Source organism: Stegostoma tigrinum, chromosome 30 (assembly GCF_030684315.1).
Source record: "Stegostoma tigrinum isolate sSteTig4 chromosome 30, sSteTig4.hap1, whole genome shotgun sequence".
NCBI classification, from domain to species: Eukaryota; Metazoa; Chordata; class Chondrichthyes; order Orectolobiformes; family Stegostomatidae; genus Stegostoma; species Stegostoma tigrinum.
Genome location: NC_081383.1, coordinates 17984667 through 18001752, shown reverse-complemented (window position 1 = coordinate 18001752; position 17086 = coordinate 17984667). Strand labels below are relative to the sequence as shown.

The 17086-nt window shown below is 43.1% G+C and overlaps 1 long non-coding RNA gene across 2 annotated transcripts in view; it reads left to right on the top strand.

Annotated features, from left to right (window-relative positions):
- Positions 1-16788, top strand: part of LOC125465842 (uncharacterized) — a 44294-nt gene extending 27506 nt beyond the window's left edge. For both annotated transcript variants that reach the window (XR_007250325.2, XR_007250324.2), the window contains 4 exons: positions 4079-4179; positions 10050-10756; positions 14099-14182; positions 15454-16788. This is a non-coding gene — a long non-coding RNA (uncharacterized LOC125465842). The remainder of the gene's footprint in view (positions 1-4078; positions 4180-10049; positions 10757-14098; positions 14183-15453) is intronic.
- Positions 16789-17086: the final 298 nt, after the last annotated feature.

The following is a 17086-nucleotide window of genomic DNA, read 5'->3' as shown; positions in this document are numbered from 1 at the left end:
CAATATCCCTAACAGCATCTCGCCATGGAGTCTCCATCTGTAGATTAGGCCACAAAAACTGCATCTAATTCTCATTAACAGAAAGGGTCTAGGCCTGAAATGTCAACCTTCCTGCTCCTCTAGTGCTGCTTGGCCTGCTATGTTCCTCCAGGTCCACACCTTGTTATCTCAGATACCTGGACTACAGAATGAAAACCATTTCTCTTTCCACTGGCTCTTGCACTCCCCATAGGTACCTCCTGACCAGTCCCAAATGGTTAGATTAGATTCCCTACAGTGTGGAAATAGGCCCTTCAGCCCAACAAGTCCACACTGCCCCTTGGAGCATCCCACCGAGACCCATTCCCCTATAACCCACACACTCCTGAGTACTACAGGCAATCTAGGATGGCCATTCTACCTAGCCTGCACATCTTTGGACTGTGGGAGGAAATCGGAGCACCCAGAGGAAACCCACGCAGACACAGGAAGAACAGTTACCCAAGGCTGGAATTGAACCTGTGTCCCTGGCACTGTGAGGCTGCAGTGCTAACCACTGAGACACCATGCCGCCCCTGATCCTACAGCTGGTGTTTGGTAGAGACGGAGCACTGGATGTTGGAAAGGGTTTACAATCTAAATCTTCATCTTTAATGGAACCACAAAATTGTTAAGGTACAGAAGGAGGTCATTCAGCCCATTATGTTTGCACTAGTTCGTTGAACATTCTAACATTAAACATTGAACTCCTGTAATTTTTTTTCCCCATAAGCCTGCACATCCCAATTAAATAATTGTTTGATGTCCTCTTGAATGCTTTAATTGAACCTGCCTCCATAAACTTCCAGGCAGTGCATTCCAAACCTGAACTCCCCATTGTGTCGCTATATGAAAAAAAAGTCTTTTTCTCACTGCATACATGCTTTTCTACAAAATGCTTTTAAACTGTGCCTGAGATAGCAAGAACTGCAAATGCTGGAATCAGAGATAACACAGTGTGGAGCTGGAGGAACACAGCAGGTCAGGCAGCATCGGGGAACAGGAAATTTGACATTTCGGGTTGGGACCCTTCTTCAGAAAATGAAGAAGGGTCCCGACCCAAAACGTCAGCTTTCCTGTTCCACTGAAGCTGTCTGGCCTGCTATGTCCCTCCAGCTCCACACTTTGTTATATCTTAAAACTGCCTTCTAGTTTTGATCCTTACACAAGCGGGACAATTTTTCCTTATCTATTCTGTCCAGACGCCACATGATTTTGAAAACCTATCAAATCTCCCCTCAGCGTTCTCCTCTCAAACATCAACTGTCACAACTGCTTAAAAGTATCCTATCTAAAGCTTCTCATTCCTGGAGCAATTCTTGAAACCTCTTCTGCACTCTCTAAAACGTATGTATATCTTTCTTATAATGTGGTACCCAGCTGAGGTCTAGCCAGTGTTCTAAGTTCAGCATAACTTCCCTAATCTTATACACGATGCCCCTATTAATGAAGTTTAGAATAGTTTATGCTTTATTAATAGATCTCTCTGCCTGACTTGATTTGATTTGATTTATTATCAAATTTATTTGTTACAAAAGCAATGAAAAGTATTCATAGAAGAAGAAGAATCCCTACAGTGTGCAAACAGGCCCTTTGGCCCAACAAGTCCACACCAACTATGGGAACATCCCACTCTGACCCATCCCTCTACAGCCCATCTAAGCTACACACCCCTGAACACTACAGGCAATTTAGCATGGCCAATCCACTTAGCCTGCACATCTTTGGACTGTGGGAGGAAACCAGAGCACCCGCAGGAAATCCACGCAGACACGAAGAGAATGTGGAAACTTCACACAGACAGTCGAACGAGGGTGGAATCAAACCTGGGTCCCTGGTGCTGTGAGGCAGCAGTGTGTTGTTTAGTGTCATTACTCTCAGGCACCATCTAATTACTTATGTATACACACCGAGGACTCTCCGCTCCAGCATACCCTTTAGAATAGTCTCTACATTCTTTGTACCAAAGTGTATCACCTTACACTTCTCTGCATTGAACTTCACCTCCACCTGCCTGTCCACTCCACCAACTTGTCAATACCTTTTTGAAATTGTACACTGTCCTCTTCACAGGTTGCTGTTCTTTAAAGTTCTGGGCCATCCACTACACAAAGTCTAGATGATTTTCGGGAAAAGCAAGGGTCCCAATACCAGCCCCTAGGGAATGCCAGTACAGATCATCCTCCAGCTCAAAAAATACTCATTAACCATTATTCTCTTTTTTTTAATCATTCAGCCAAATTAGTATCATGTTGTTACTTTCCTGTTTATTCCATGACTTATCATTTTCCTTACTAGTCTGTTGTGTGGGCGTATATCAAAAGCCTCTTGGAACTCCATGTATAAAACCTCAATAGCCTTGCCCTCATCATCTCTCTCTGTTACTTCAGCAAGCTATGATTTTCCCTTAGTAATTCTTCTGAATAAACCTGCTTTTTTCTGTTTGACTTTTCAATCCTGAATGATTGGGAACCATCTAGAAACAATCACTGAAGTTAAGTTTTGGGTAATGAGAAGCCGGAGAAAAGGGGAAAGGGATGATAAAGATAAAAGCTAAGAAAGCAATGAATAAGTTCCCACTCTAGACTATGCCAGCACCTGGGAGGTAAGCAAGAGTAAAGAGAGATGGAGGTGGTAGAGGCAGACACCCTCTGCCAGTCTCATCATTTTCAGTGTTTCTGGTGCTGCCTTGATCCAAGGTCAGCATCACTTCCTGTTCTATCTGAGTAAGTAAGTGGATAAGGGGTCTCTGTTCCCCTCCTCCAGGATTGGCTTCTGTTTTCTTTTTGTGACTTTTTTTCTCCCACGGAAAAAATAGCGGAAAACTGATCCATTTTATTATTGCTCATCAGCTATGCAGGGCTTCTTTGTCTGCACAGCATAGCCAAAGAGAGACCAATTTTCAAGGAAGATGAAGAGATATTTGTACAAGTGAGAGGCTGCAAAGATGGCAACTACCAAAAAAGGGTTGAAATGTTTGAGAGTTGGGAACCCAGATATATGTTTAATGCTCTGTGATTTGTTTCATTGTGAACATGATTTGCTACTTTGTACCTTTTGAGTTGCTCCAGTTCTGTGTAACACAAATGTTTCACTGATTCCACTCGGCAGTGAGGTAAGAAGAAATCATTTCACTTCTGTGAGTTATTAGTGAATTTGTCTTGGAATGTGTTATTAACCTTCTTTAACTTGTGTTTCAAGTCTGATTCTGGCAGACCAGCATCTGTTGATCAGCTCCTGACAATTGTATATTTAAATTCAGTACCCTTACTCTAACAGTGGAATGGTAGATTCATGGAAAATTAACACAGTCAATAAGAGCAAAGATTTAGTCAAGTAAAATTGGAGATTCAACTTAGGGCATGATGTGATTGAAACAAATGTGACATTAAATCAGCTTTTTGTTTGCTGCCTTTGAGGGTTTCTCAGTAAAATGATTCTGGGCATTCTTCAGCCTGTTGGTGAACAGTATTACATTTGATCTTCTACCACAATTTTATAGATCAATTGAACTGCTTATCCACTATCTCACAATTGTTCATTTGTTGATGGCTCTGTGTTTACTTGATTGCACTATTAAAGGCACTTTCTGCTCCTGTACTTTGTTTCCTCTGCATGATGTGGAGGTGCCAGTGTCGGACTGGGATGGACAGTCAGAAGTCACATGACCCCAGGTTATACTCTGAACAAAGCCTCACGCCAACAATTCAGCATCTGCCTGAGATGGCACCTTTGTATATTCCTATGGCTCTGCCTGATTGGCATGACAGCCAATCATCAGACTGAATAACCAGAATAACCAGCACTGACATCAACTTCATAAGCACTTCACCCACCATCTAACACTCTTGGTCACCTGTAGAGACTTATCACCTGACACTGCACTCACACCAGTTGAATGATCTTTTGATTTCTCTGCCAACAAACTCTGTGTCTGTGCCCAGTCCTCTTACTACACCCGACGAAGGAGCTGTGCTCCAAAAGCTTGTGTGAGTCCCACTAAATCTGTTGGACTGGCGTCGTGTGACTTCTGACTTCCTTCTATGCAACAACATTGCAGGAGCACCTTCACCACATGGAATAGAGGACCACCTTTTCAAGGACAACTGGCGATGAATAATACACGTTACCTTGCTGGTGACACCCATAGAGAATTAATTGGTAAGAAATTATCTAGAGATTTTGTTCTGCTGTTTTAACACTTTAAAGGCAATGTTCTTTAAAAGTATTTTGAATTACTTGAGACAATTTTTAAAAATAATATCAAGCCACAGTCATGATCATGATCAACATTCTACCAAGTGGATTTTAGATTTGGAGGCTCCCAGATTTAGTTGTATCTCTGTGCTGAGTTTGCTGTCGCAGTAGAAAGAATATTAATTTAGCATCAGTGTCCCTGTCTGAAGGGGGTGGAACATCAAGCAGGATTCCTGCTGTGAATTGGATTCAATGCTTTCTTCTGCATTGGTTCACAATCACACAGTGGAAGGCACATAAATGTGAATTTTGGGTATGGTCAAAATTGAATTTAGCAATGATGTAATGCTCACTTCACTAATAAAATATTAAACCAGACAGACCAGATTAGATTTGATTTATTTTTGTCACATGTAGCAAGATACAGTGAAAAGGATTGTTTTGCGTGCTAACCAAACAAAATATCTTACATAAGTGCATCAAGGTAATGGAACAGAATGCAGAATATGATCTGCGCTGAGTTTTCTGATCTCAGCAAGCATGGTTATTCAGTCTGATGATTGGCCTCCCAAAGATAGTGAGGGAAAACTCATTCAAGCTTCCTGCATTATAATTTCTAACTAGTGACCTGCTGCTAATGTTTAGACATTAGATGAAGACATCAGCGAGTGTGATGATGATAAAACCACAGTAAAATTATTACCTGAGGATTACCGTCTTCACTGGACAGAAGGGTCAATTGTGGTGTAAAATAGGTAGCCCATCTGCTCATTTTGATCCACCGACATTTATCAAGTTCATACTGTAGTGTTGAAATGTTGGAGGTTTAAAAACTACGTAGTGATACCTAAATATCCAGTCATGTAGTCATTGAGTAACACAGCATGGAATCAGGCCCTTTGGCCTAACCTGGTCCAAGCCAGCCGTGGTACCCACTCAGCTAGTTCCAATTATCTGCATTTGGTCCATATCCCTCTAAACTGTTGCTATCCATGTACATACACAAATATTTTTTAAATGTTGCTATTGTACCTGCCTCAACCACTTTCTCTGGCAGCCCATTCCCCATATGCACTACTCTCTACATGACAAACTTGTCAGGTCCTTCTTAAATTTTTCTCCTTTCACCTTAAACCTATGCCGTCTAGTTTCCAATTCCCCATTCCTGGGAAAAAGCCGACATGCATTCACCCTGTCAATGCCCCTCATGACATTATACACTTCAATAAGGTCACCCCCTCATTCTCCTACGTTCCAAGGAGTCCTATCCTGGCTTTATCCACCTTTCGCAATATAAGCACACATGTGTAGTTAAGCAAGAGATGTAAGGCTTTCTAGGTGTTTTACACATGACTGTAGCCAGGATCTAACAAATTATCACTAATGAAACACTTTGTATTTTGTTTATTAGCCTTAACTATGTCATATATGGATATGTTTGGTACAATACCAACAACTTATGTGCATATAACAGCTCTAATGTAAAAACTCTTCAAAGAGGGTCATACAGGTGAGGAACTATTGGTGATGAGTTGCCTTTTGCTGTTGCTCCATATGAGAAATGGAAGCTGGAGCTGCTTTTGTCTGGCAGCAGAGTAATGCAGCTGTGGGGCGGGGTGGGGGATGGTGGTGGTGGGGTGGGGGGGGTGGTGAGGTGGTGGGAAATACTTGACCACAGAAAGGCCTTCCATGAAATTGACAATCATAGAATCCTTAAGTGTGGAAACAGGCCATTCAGGCCATCCAGTCCACAACCACCCTCCGAAGAGCACCCCACCCAGATCCAACCCATTCCTGTAACCCTGCATTTCCCATCATTAATCCACCTGATCTGCACATCCCCTGGACACTATGGGCAACTTAACATGGCCCATCTACCTAACCTGCACATCTTTGGATTGTGGGAGGAAACTGGAACACCCAGAGGAAACCCATGCAGAAATAGGGAGAATGCACAAACTCCACACAATCAATTGCCCAAGGCTGGAATCAAACCCGGGCCCCTGGCATTACAAGGCTAACCACTAAGTCACTGTGACACCCTTTGAAATCACCTTGTGATCACCTCGGTAGGAGATGTGCTTTGAACAGCAGTCTTTCCCCTGAAGTTAGCAAGAGTTCCTCTACGTAACTGATCAAACCCTTCCCAAGTTTTCAATTTCACTGGAAAGAAGCCCTTTGTTCCACACACTCACCCTAGTGACCCTGGAGAGCTAGTGACAGATTAGGAAACAGGTCTTCTGGTTGGGACGGTAAAAACTAGTTCTTAATTGATTTCTAACAGCCATAATTTGTTGCCCGACAGTTCCAGGATTACTTTCTGTTTACTTTCAATACCACACTGGCGCAAGCTGGAAGAGGATGGTATGATATCAAGATTTAAAGATAGTGTTGATTTCACAGGATTTAGCATTTCCACATTAGGAAGCCCAATTACACCTTATCGGGTAAAGATCTCACCAATATTTCAGATTAATGTCAGTTCAGCACAGCCGTGAGAAGTTAGAGATGGTCCTAAGTAAGTATAGCAGCAGGGGGTAAGTGGGAAGAGGGACATTTAAAAACAGAGAGAGGAAGTGATTAAATGACAAGCAGAAAGCAGGCAGTAATGGGATGAGTAAAGATACAGAATATGCACATTTATGAATTTCTATTTTGATATGGTTGTCGTTTTGAAATGTTTTCTCTTCCACATTAGCATGCAGCTGATTGACAGGAAACTTCACATCCATGAGAGTGCACTTCCAGGGATCTTAAAAGTTGGATAAAGGGAAGGAGGTAGAAGGGTGGGGAGAGAGTTTGCACTTCAGCCAGAAGTAGTAACTGTGTTTTAATGGCAAGACTTTAGACTGACTCGGTGTCTCTATTCGCCTTCTAAGATTCAGGCAGATACAAGGTTCTAGACCATGGCTGTTTACAACAGAGAAATCTCTCTGACACAGTACAATAAGCCAAGTGTCTCTATACAGCAGGAAATGTGGTGGTGATGACACAGGGGTGTCAAATTCACCACATCAGCCTGTTTACTATCTAATGACAGAACACATGACATTTAAGCCCATTTGTCTGAAGTGTGTCCAGTGGATTATGCCATTAGAAGGGGGAAATTAACTCCATACAACAAATCCAAGTTTTGGCCAGGAGAGATACCCAGCTTTGGATGACTTTTGGGTAGATCTCCCTCATTGTCCTTTATAATACCTTTTGGGTTATGTTTGTCATCCTAATGTGCTTTCTGTGATCCAGTTTGATCAAAGTAATCAGGGTTTTGTCAAACCTGCTGGTTTGGTCGAATTTTATCAGTATCATTCACAATAAATCTCTCAGAGTGGGTGTATGACCACACCTTAGTCGGAGTCAGGGAAACTGCCTTCTAATGAGGTGACTAACAGCAAGCACCCACACAAAATAAGTACTAAACATTTCAAGACAAAAAAACATTAAAGCAACCTGCTCTCGTGTTGTCAATAAACGTTGTGGTGAGGAGTTTAGGCACAATTCTCTGTCACAAACTGGTCCTAAACTGACAAAGTTGCACTGGAGAACATGGACAAATTCTGGCAGTGCTGGCCTATTGCTGGTTTTGATGATGCTGGCTGCCTCCTCCCTGCCTGCTGCAGGCAAATGGCACCGAGAGCACAGTGTCTGCATCTCTTGCCAACTTCCCACTTACTATCACCGCCCATCGCAAGGCCACTGCTGGGTGAAAACACTAGGCCCTGGGAAGTGGCAGTAAAGAGTGTGAAGCTCTGCCCAGGGAGGGAGTGGTCCCTTTTGTGATTATACCTTTGAAAAATGCCTCAGGATGTTTTTCTCCAATATAGGAACTATTCAAAGTGTTTGTTGTAGCAACCTTTCCTCTTACTTCTGTCTGACCCTGAAACAATGGTGGCTCGTCTTGGTTGTGGTGTTTCACAATGCTATGATTCTAAAGATCAGAGTGCTACATCTTTTCATGTCCCTCAATAGCTCTTCTGCCCCTAATTCCCCTTGAGCACTGCCAGACACACTTTTGTTGTTGGCTGCTGTGCATAAGGGAAAGGGGCAGATCCTCAGGGAGTGAAGAGAGCTAAAGGGGAGAATTTAGATTGTTTTACCAAACAAAACAAGTGAGAGGAGGATCTGCTAAATCCAAAGCGATGGCAACACACACGCTACTTAATCCTAGGTCATTCACTCAGAATATTTGAATATGCTGGCTCAGTGCCTATTTTCAATTGTAATATTTTAACACCTGTCACTATAAGGAGCTTTGATTGTTGCCAAGAGATTATAGTTTGAATGACAAGACACGCAGCACCTACAGGAAAATTAGTCTAGATTTCCCCACAGGGCACAAACACCACCAAAAACAGCAACAAAAACAAAGCTGCTGGAAAAGCTCAGCAGGTCTGGCAGCATCTGTGAAGGAGAAAGCAGAGTTAATGTTTTGGGTCCGGTGACCCTTCCTCAGAACTGAAGCAATCAACTGACAACTCAGAACCCTTCAGAGGAAGTGTCACCAGACCGGAAATGTTAACTCTGTTTTTTCCATCATAGACGCTGCCAGACCTGCTGAGCTTTTCCAGCAACTTTGTTTTTGTTCCTAATTTACAGCTTCTGCAGTTCTTTCGGTTTTTACCAAGAACAGCAAGCTGGGAATGATGACAACACTATGTCACAAAGAAAACTGCTGCTGTAGCGCCACCAATTCTCTAGAATTGACCTTGATTCTCCAAAAGGGAAAGGCAATCTCCAGAGCAATGAACCTGCCATGCCCCAACTGCTTTACAGACCCCAATTTACCAAAGCTACTATGGAAAATTAGGCTTTTGTGAAGGGTTAAATGGACAATCACATTGAGAATTATGTGAGATTTCTGAGAGGCAGTGCCTATAGTAATGTCACTGAAAATAGTCCGCACACAGTCATTCGATATTAATGTTTAATGTCTTTACTGTGTCAGACAAGGCAAAATAAGCCAACTGCACTGTCTAATTATGTACTATATAAAGCATGTCTGTCACAACCACCTCACCATCACGCTATGTTAACATGCTCATCTATCATCAAGAGTATAGTGGTGCCTGTTATATCACCAGCAAAAGTATCTTCATTCACATTTAGATATTTTTAATCAGCCTGTTTCATCAAGTTATGATACCCCTCTTGAAGAAATGGGATTTGAGTCAAGCCTTCTAGTTCAAAGGCAGGGGTAATACCATGGTACCATAAGAAACCTTACCCTGACATCTATTCACCCCACATGGAATTCAACAGTTTTTACTTTCACCTGCCATTCCATTCATTATGGATTGGACACCGACCCTTGGGCTTAGTCAAAGCCACAGAAGATGATTCTCATCCTTTATCCAGGAGAGAGAGATAAAAACTGGTCAGGTGGAAACCTCTGCCTTCTCATCCCTGACAATGTTGAAATGTATCCTGATGGGGAAGGTCACAGAAGGTGCTGGAGAGTGAAGCAAGGTGCAGTGATTGTAATAAGTTCAGCCAGCTGGACATCATAGAATATGAGTTCCCCGATTGGGACTGTTAATTTGATCCATTCGGGAAGCCCTGGCTGACAGGGAAATGTCAGAACGACTGACACCCTGGTGCTTGACTCTGAACAAGGCAGTGCTTTATTCAAAGACCATTTATTCATAAATAAAAAGGTGATTGGCAAAGAGATACCAGCTTCTGTAGAGTTATTTCAGTGGCAACAAGAGTAAAGCATGATCCTTTGAGTTTGGTTGTGCAGTTTCTTACATCATGACTTTGAGAAGTTTGACCCATTTGACCTTGCTGTCAAGCACTGGGCCCAATATGTGGAAAAAATGTGTTTTTTTTTCCAGGCAAACGACAGTGTGGCGGATAAGAAACAATGAGTAATTCTCCTGAGACCCTGTGAAGCTGCAGCTTTTTTTGTTACTAGGATCCTAACTTTCCCTGAGGCACCAGATACAAAAACCTATCAAGAGTTGACTGATATAGTTAAGGAAGATTATGACCCCAAACCTCCTCTAATTCTGATGTCCTATTGCTTTTACTCAGCAATTTGAGAACCAGCGCAATCTGTATTGGGGGTTTTGACTAGGTGGAGATCATAAGCAGAAGCCTTTGAATTTGACTTAAACCCTAATGAAATGCTGAGAGACCGCTTGGTATGTTGGATTAATAATGTAAATATGCAAAAATGCCCATTAGCTGAATCCCAACTGGACTTCAAACAAGCACCACAATCGGCTTTATCATTGGAAAATGTGGCAAGTGGAGAACATTTTTCAAGGTCTACCTCATGTCACCATTTACCTAGATGACGTCCTGGTAACAGGGAAAATAAATAAGGAACACTTTGAGAACTTAAAATATAGTCCTGAGGCATTTTTCCAAGGCAAACGTATGCCTAAGAAGGGAAAAGTGCATGTTACAGGTCTCCAAAGTGACCTAAGTTAGAGACAAAAGACCTGCAGATGCTAGAATCCAAGGTAGAAAAACGCGAGGCTGGAAGAACACATCAAGCCAGGCAGCATCTGGAAGAAAGGAGAAGTCAACATTTCAGGTAATACCCTTCTTTAGGACTGAATGTAAGGGTAGGTGGAGCTGCAGATAACTGAGGTGGTATTGGAATGATGGTGATAGGTAGACACTGGTTGTAGATATGACCTAGTTGGTCTATGGGAGGGATGAATCTGGTTAGTGACTGGAAGGGAGGAGGTGGGGCTGGAAAGGGAAACAAGGGATGGATGGGAAGGTTATTGGAAATTAGGGAACTCAAGGTTGAGCCTTCCGGGCTGTTGGGTTCCTAATTGGAAGATAAGGTGTTGTTCCTCAAATTTTCATTCCAAATCATTGCAACACTGGAGGAGGCCAAGGACGGACTTGTTGGAGAGGGAATGAGGTGTTTGGGGGAGTTGAAATGGATGGTGACCGGGAAGTTAAGCTGGCCATTATGGGTCAGGCGAAGATGCTTGGCAAAATGTTCCCCTAGCGTATGTTTGGTCTCACTGATGTAGAGAAGACCACATCAGGAGCACCAGGTGCAATGGACTGGGTTGTAGGAGACGCAGGTGAAGCTCTGTCTCACTTGGAAGGGCTGTTTAAGGCCCTGGATGGGGGTGAGGGAGATGGTGTGTGGGCAGGTGTTACATCTTTTATGGTTACAGGGGAAGGTAGCACAGGGAGGAGTCAGTGTTTGGTTACAGTGGTTGGTGCAGAGTGTGGCTCAAACTAAGGAATGGTGAAGGGAATGGTCCTTGTAGAATGCCAAGAGGGTTGGGGCATGGAAGTCGTTCTGGGTGGTGGGGTCCAGTTGGAATTGGTGCAAGTGTTTGAGAATGATATGTTGGATGCAGAGTCTGGTGGGTTGGAAAGTGAGGACAAGGAGGACCCTATCTTTATTATGTTTGGGGGGAGTTGTGGTTTAGAGCTGCCTGGCAGGGACTGGAGGAGGTGAAGTGGAGGGCTGTCTGGATGACTGATGGGAGAAAAGCGCGTTGTTTGAAAAAGAAGGACATCTGGGATGCATCAGAGCGGATGCAATGAAGATGGAGGAATTGTGAAAACAGGATGGAGTTTTTGAATGGGAGGAGATATAGCCTAAGTAGCTATGGGAGTTTGCAAGTTTATGGTAAATGTCGGTCTGTAAACTGTCACTAGAAATGGGAACGAAGAGGTCAAGAAGGGGAGGGAGGAGTCAGAGATAGACCATGTGAATTTGAGGGCGTGAGCGGGGATGCTGTTAGCGAAGTCGATGAACTGCTCCAGTTCAGCCTGGATGTAGGTGTAGCACTGATGCAGTCATGAATGTGAGGGCAGAAGAGTTGGGAACAGTGACAGTGTACATACTGAAGAGCATCTGTTCGACATAACCGACAAACAGACAGGTGTAGCTGGGGCCCATGCGTGTGTCCATGGCAACCCCCTGGATTTAGAGAAAGTGACAAGAATTGAAGGAAAATTTATTGAGGGTGACGGCTAGTTCGGTGAGGCAGGGAAAGGTATTGGTGGGGTGGGGACTGGATGGGTCTGGAGAGAGAAAAACTGAGGGGCTGTAGGCCATCCTTGTGGGGTATTAATGTGTATTGCGATTGCACGTCCATAGTAAAGATGAAGCGCTGGGAACCAGGGACGTGGAAGTTTCTGAAGATGTGGAGGGTATGGTTTGTGTCCTGGATGTATGTGGGAGTGCCTGGACCAAGGGGGAGAGAATGGAGTTGGGCTACGAAGTTGACTAGACAGGGTTACACACTTTGGAAGATAAAGTGAGGGTGATCAAAGGTGGTCCAGACCCCACATCTGACCAGGAGCTAAGGTCATTTCTGGGGCTGATAAATTATTATGGAAAGTTCATACAAAACTTAGTGTCTATCCTGGCACCTTTGCAGCAACTCCTTATAAAGAGTCAGCCTTGGAAATGGTCTCATAGATAAGCCCTAGCTTTCAGTGGAATAAAGAAACAGCTATCATCCTGTAAGGTGTTGGCACACTATAATCCTGAGGAAGATCATGAGATGCCTCTGGCTGGTTTAGCTCATAGATGGCCCAAATGACAGAAATGCTCAATGGTGTATGCATGCAGGATTTTGGGCAATGTCGAGTGTAACTACTCCCAGGTAGATATGGATGGATTGGCAGTCATAGTTGGAGTCAGGAAGTCCTACCATGAGAGGCAAAATTTGATGATAATCACCACCACAAACCCCCACTTGCTCTGCTGAAAGAAGACAGGGCAGTGCCGCCCATAACTCTGGGGATCTTCAATGGTGGGCTCTAATAAGTATAAGTTAGAACACTGTCTGGGAGTCCGAGTAGAAAATGTGGATGCAATGAGCTGCCTCCCATTAGCATACACCATCAGTAGTACCTCCAGTGGAACAGCCTGTAATGATAATAAATTTTCTGGAACCTCTCCAAGTCACAGCTGACAACCTCAGTCTTTTGGCACAAACAGATCCAGGCCTTCCAAACCTGAAACATCTGGCAGTGATGGTAGAAGCCAAAGGGCCAACAGAAGTAGAAATGAAACCATTTTAGACTCGGAGAGACCAGCTCATGGTAGAGGAAAACATGTGCTGGGGGAGTGTGAGTGATTGTTCCAAGCACAATTGTTTGTTGTATGTTGGTCAACCCCAACAGGGTTTTCCAGGGGTCTCCAGAATGAAGACATTGGTAAGATGTTATGTCTGGGGTCCAGCTGCAACGCTGGAGCATTGCACCAGCAGCTTCCCCTCATCTGTGGAAATGGCCAGGGAAACTTTGGACTTGGTTGCATGTCGACTATGCAGTTCTTTTCATGGGTTCAATGTTATTGTAGATGTTCACTCAAAGTGTTTGGACCTGTATGGGTACATTTGTCAAACACTGGGATGATGGTAGAAGAACTGTATGCATCCTCTGCAACATTTGGAGTCCCAGAAGTATTAGTCACAGATGACAGGCCACTGTTTACCAGCCAAGAATTTGGTTATTTCTTAAAGCTGAATGCAATTTGAGATATAAGGTCGGCTCCATATCATCTGTCATCCAATGGCCTGGCGGAAAGAGCAGTCCAAATTTTAAACTCAGACTAGAAAAAAAGAGCCTATCATTAGACACCAAGTTGTTATGGTTCTTATTTGATTGTAGGACCATTCTACATGCAACTACAGGGATAGCACCAGCAGAGTTGCTAATGAGCAGAAGACTCCATACCAGATTAAGTCTGAGCTTCTCAGAACTGGGTGGGGAGGGTGAAACTGCATCAGGAGCGCCAAAGCCGGATGTAAGAGAGACAGTTTGATACAGGGATAAAGTTTGGTCTAAGAATCATGGAAATGGCCCCGCATGGGTAAGAGGCATGGTCAACAGTTCAGAGGAACGGTCATCGGACCTGAAGTGTTAACTCTGATTTTTTTCTTCATAGATGCGCCAGACCTGTTTAACTTTTTGTGTGTCAATAAAGGGTGATCAGTGAAGGGAATTAGCCTCTATGGAGTTATTTCAGAAGGTATACACTTGGCTCCTTGTATTTCACCCAGTTTTAATATTAACAAACCATGAAATGCCTGTGTCATTCTTGAAAATGTTAAGTAAATGTAATTTGTCAGGAAACTGCACAAACCTATTTTCCTTCTGCAGGTGGGCCATAGCAGCATAAAACTTAAACTGTCAGTTTAGAGTGTATTTCCTGTTTTTGACAGGCTTGGTTACCATGGACCATATGACATGAACTCACTCACGCTATTGGATTTGTTATCCAGTAGATCAATAGCCATCATGACCCTGTGTCACACACTAACAGCATGAAAAACGTGCACTTACAGAAGGATCCCGACCCAAAACATCAGCTTTCCTGTTCCCCTAATGCTGCCTGACCTGCTGTGTTCCTCCAGCTCCACACTGTATTATCACTGACAGAATATCCTTCTGCAGCAATCTGTAAAGCCTAGAGCACAGGGCCAGGTGCCTATGAAGTGAAGGAGCAGATACCAATACCATCTCAGTGTATTTGCCATGAGGCAAAAGAGGCTCAAACTGGAAAAGAGTAGCTAACTGAAAGGTTTGATGTTGACATAGTGATAATATCATTGGACCAGTAATCCAGACATATTAGGTTTATACCCTGAGGACAAGGTTTCAAATTCCACCAGAGCAGCTGATGGAATTTCAATTCAATTTAAAAAATCAGTAATCGTGACCATGACACCTACCATTAATTGATGCAAAAACTGATCTAGTTCACTGATGTTCTTTAATGAAGGAAATCTGCCGTACTTACCTGGTCTGTGTTACCAGACCAGACCCAGACCCATATCATGAGGTTGGCTTTCAGCAGCGCCCTGAAATTTTCAGCTCAAGAGCAATTAGGGATGGGGAACAAATAATGGTCTTGCTGGTGGCATCCACCTCTCATGAAAGACGAAAGGAAAAGAGTTGGTTAACAGTTATTAGCTGAGGGTCTTAGGTTGGGAAACAGCAGAGGTCTTTCATATACCTTCTGCCTTTGGAAAACCTGTCACTGTAAATCTTTGTTGCCCTGTCTGGATAAGCTACCCAGATTTTAGCAAACTATGACTGGAACATGCTTATTTCCACTTTAATCTGCTAATCAGCTGGGGTTCGTGATATCCCCATAGCAACCTTGAATGACCCAGCAGTGTAAAGTTGTAGGTTGATTGTGACCTTAAGAGTAACCAGTAATCTGATGTCTATCGTGAAGATGGATGGTAGGCCAAATTGCAACACATGTCCTAACTCAATGCTTTACCTTTGCTGCAGCACAGAACAGCCTTGATTGGCAGTTTTATATGGGACTACACGATCGGGTGCAACTGAGATGGAAATCATGGGAAATATGTCATTCTGCCATCTCACTTTCTTTTAACTGAAACACATCCTTCAGCCCTGTCTAAAGGACATAATATCAGAAAATGGTAGGCACTAAAATGTTCTAACAGAGAGGAATTCCTTTCCATTTTCTATTAGCTGCTGGTGACTCTTACACCAGAGTTAGAAGCCAGGAGCAGAAATCTCACTTCTCCAAAATCCAAACAGTGTTGCCATCAAATTTCGGTAACTCCAACATTTTTTAAGCGATAACATGTATGAACCATTGTAAAATGCTGACAGCATCATTATTCTCACCAGATGTTTTGCTAAGTATTTTTGTTTCTTGTAAGTGAAATAAAATGTCACACAGGAACATTAACACGCTCGACACCTCAGATACAACAGTCTATACCCTGAGATCTACAGTAGTAACTTGACAATGATTCTTTACCCGCACTTTCCAAACCAATGACCATTATCATACCATAACACAATTCCCAATTCTCCCTTTAGGGAGATCTTGGTTACCAATCATAAACAGTGCCCATTAATTGTTTGTCACATGAACAGTCATCCACTCTGTCCACTTCCCTTTCTCTCTCTTTTCGTTTATACTCCTTTTTCTTTTAACCACCCATCCTTGGTCGGCATCGGTGATGTCCAGGGTGAAAGCCAATGTGGACTCCCGGCCTCAGCATGGATTCAGTCTCCCAGCCTCAGTGTGATCTCAGACTCCCAACTCAGTGTGATCTCAGTCTCCCAGCCTCAGTGTGGGCTCAGACTCCCAGCCTCAGCGTGATCTCAGTCTCCCAGCCTCAGTGTGGTCTCAGACTCCCAGCCTCAGTGTGGTCTCAGACTCCCAGCCTCAGTGTGATCTCAGACTCCCAGCCTCAGTGTGGGCTCAGACTCCTGGCCTCAGCGTTGACCCAGACTCCCAGCTTCGGTGTGATCTCAGACCTCCAGCCTCTGCGTGGATTTAACTCCTGGTTTCATGTGGATTCACATTACCAGCCTCAGCCTGGATTTGACTCCAGGCCTTGAGGTGAAGTCCAAGTAGCCTGGGTTGGGAGGACTGTTGTTCTGAACTCTTATTTCTCTATTTTCTAAATTATTGCTGGATTTTTTTTTTACTTTGTGATTTTTCTAATTGTTTCCTGAAAGATTTGTATTTAAGAATCTGTACCTAGGTAACTTGATATCTAAAATGACGTTGAAATTGGCGTTGTAAACTTTTCACTGTGCTCATGCGAATACATGTGACAATAAAGCTAATTCTAATTCTAATTTTAATTGTATGCTGCAGATAATTTTAATGGCACAGTAGAATGTTTGCTGTTCTTGCCACAATTTGTATTTTGACAGCAGGCTTCTCAGTAACATTACCATCTTGCATTGAATTTTTGATATTATTTAATAGTACTGAGCCAAAACATCAGACAAGGTGGCAAGTATCAGTAAAATTCCTGTCTGTATGATTTTAGAATTCATAATCCAATTTTCAGTGCAGCTCAAAAATTTTCAATTTGCAAACTAGACAAAACCTTTTGTGTAGTTTTCAATAATAGTGTACGTTTAAAACCAC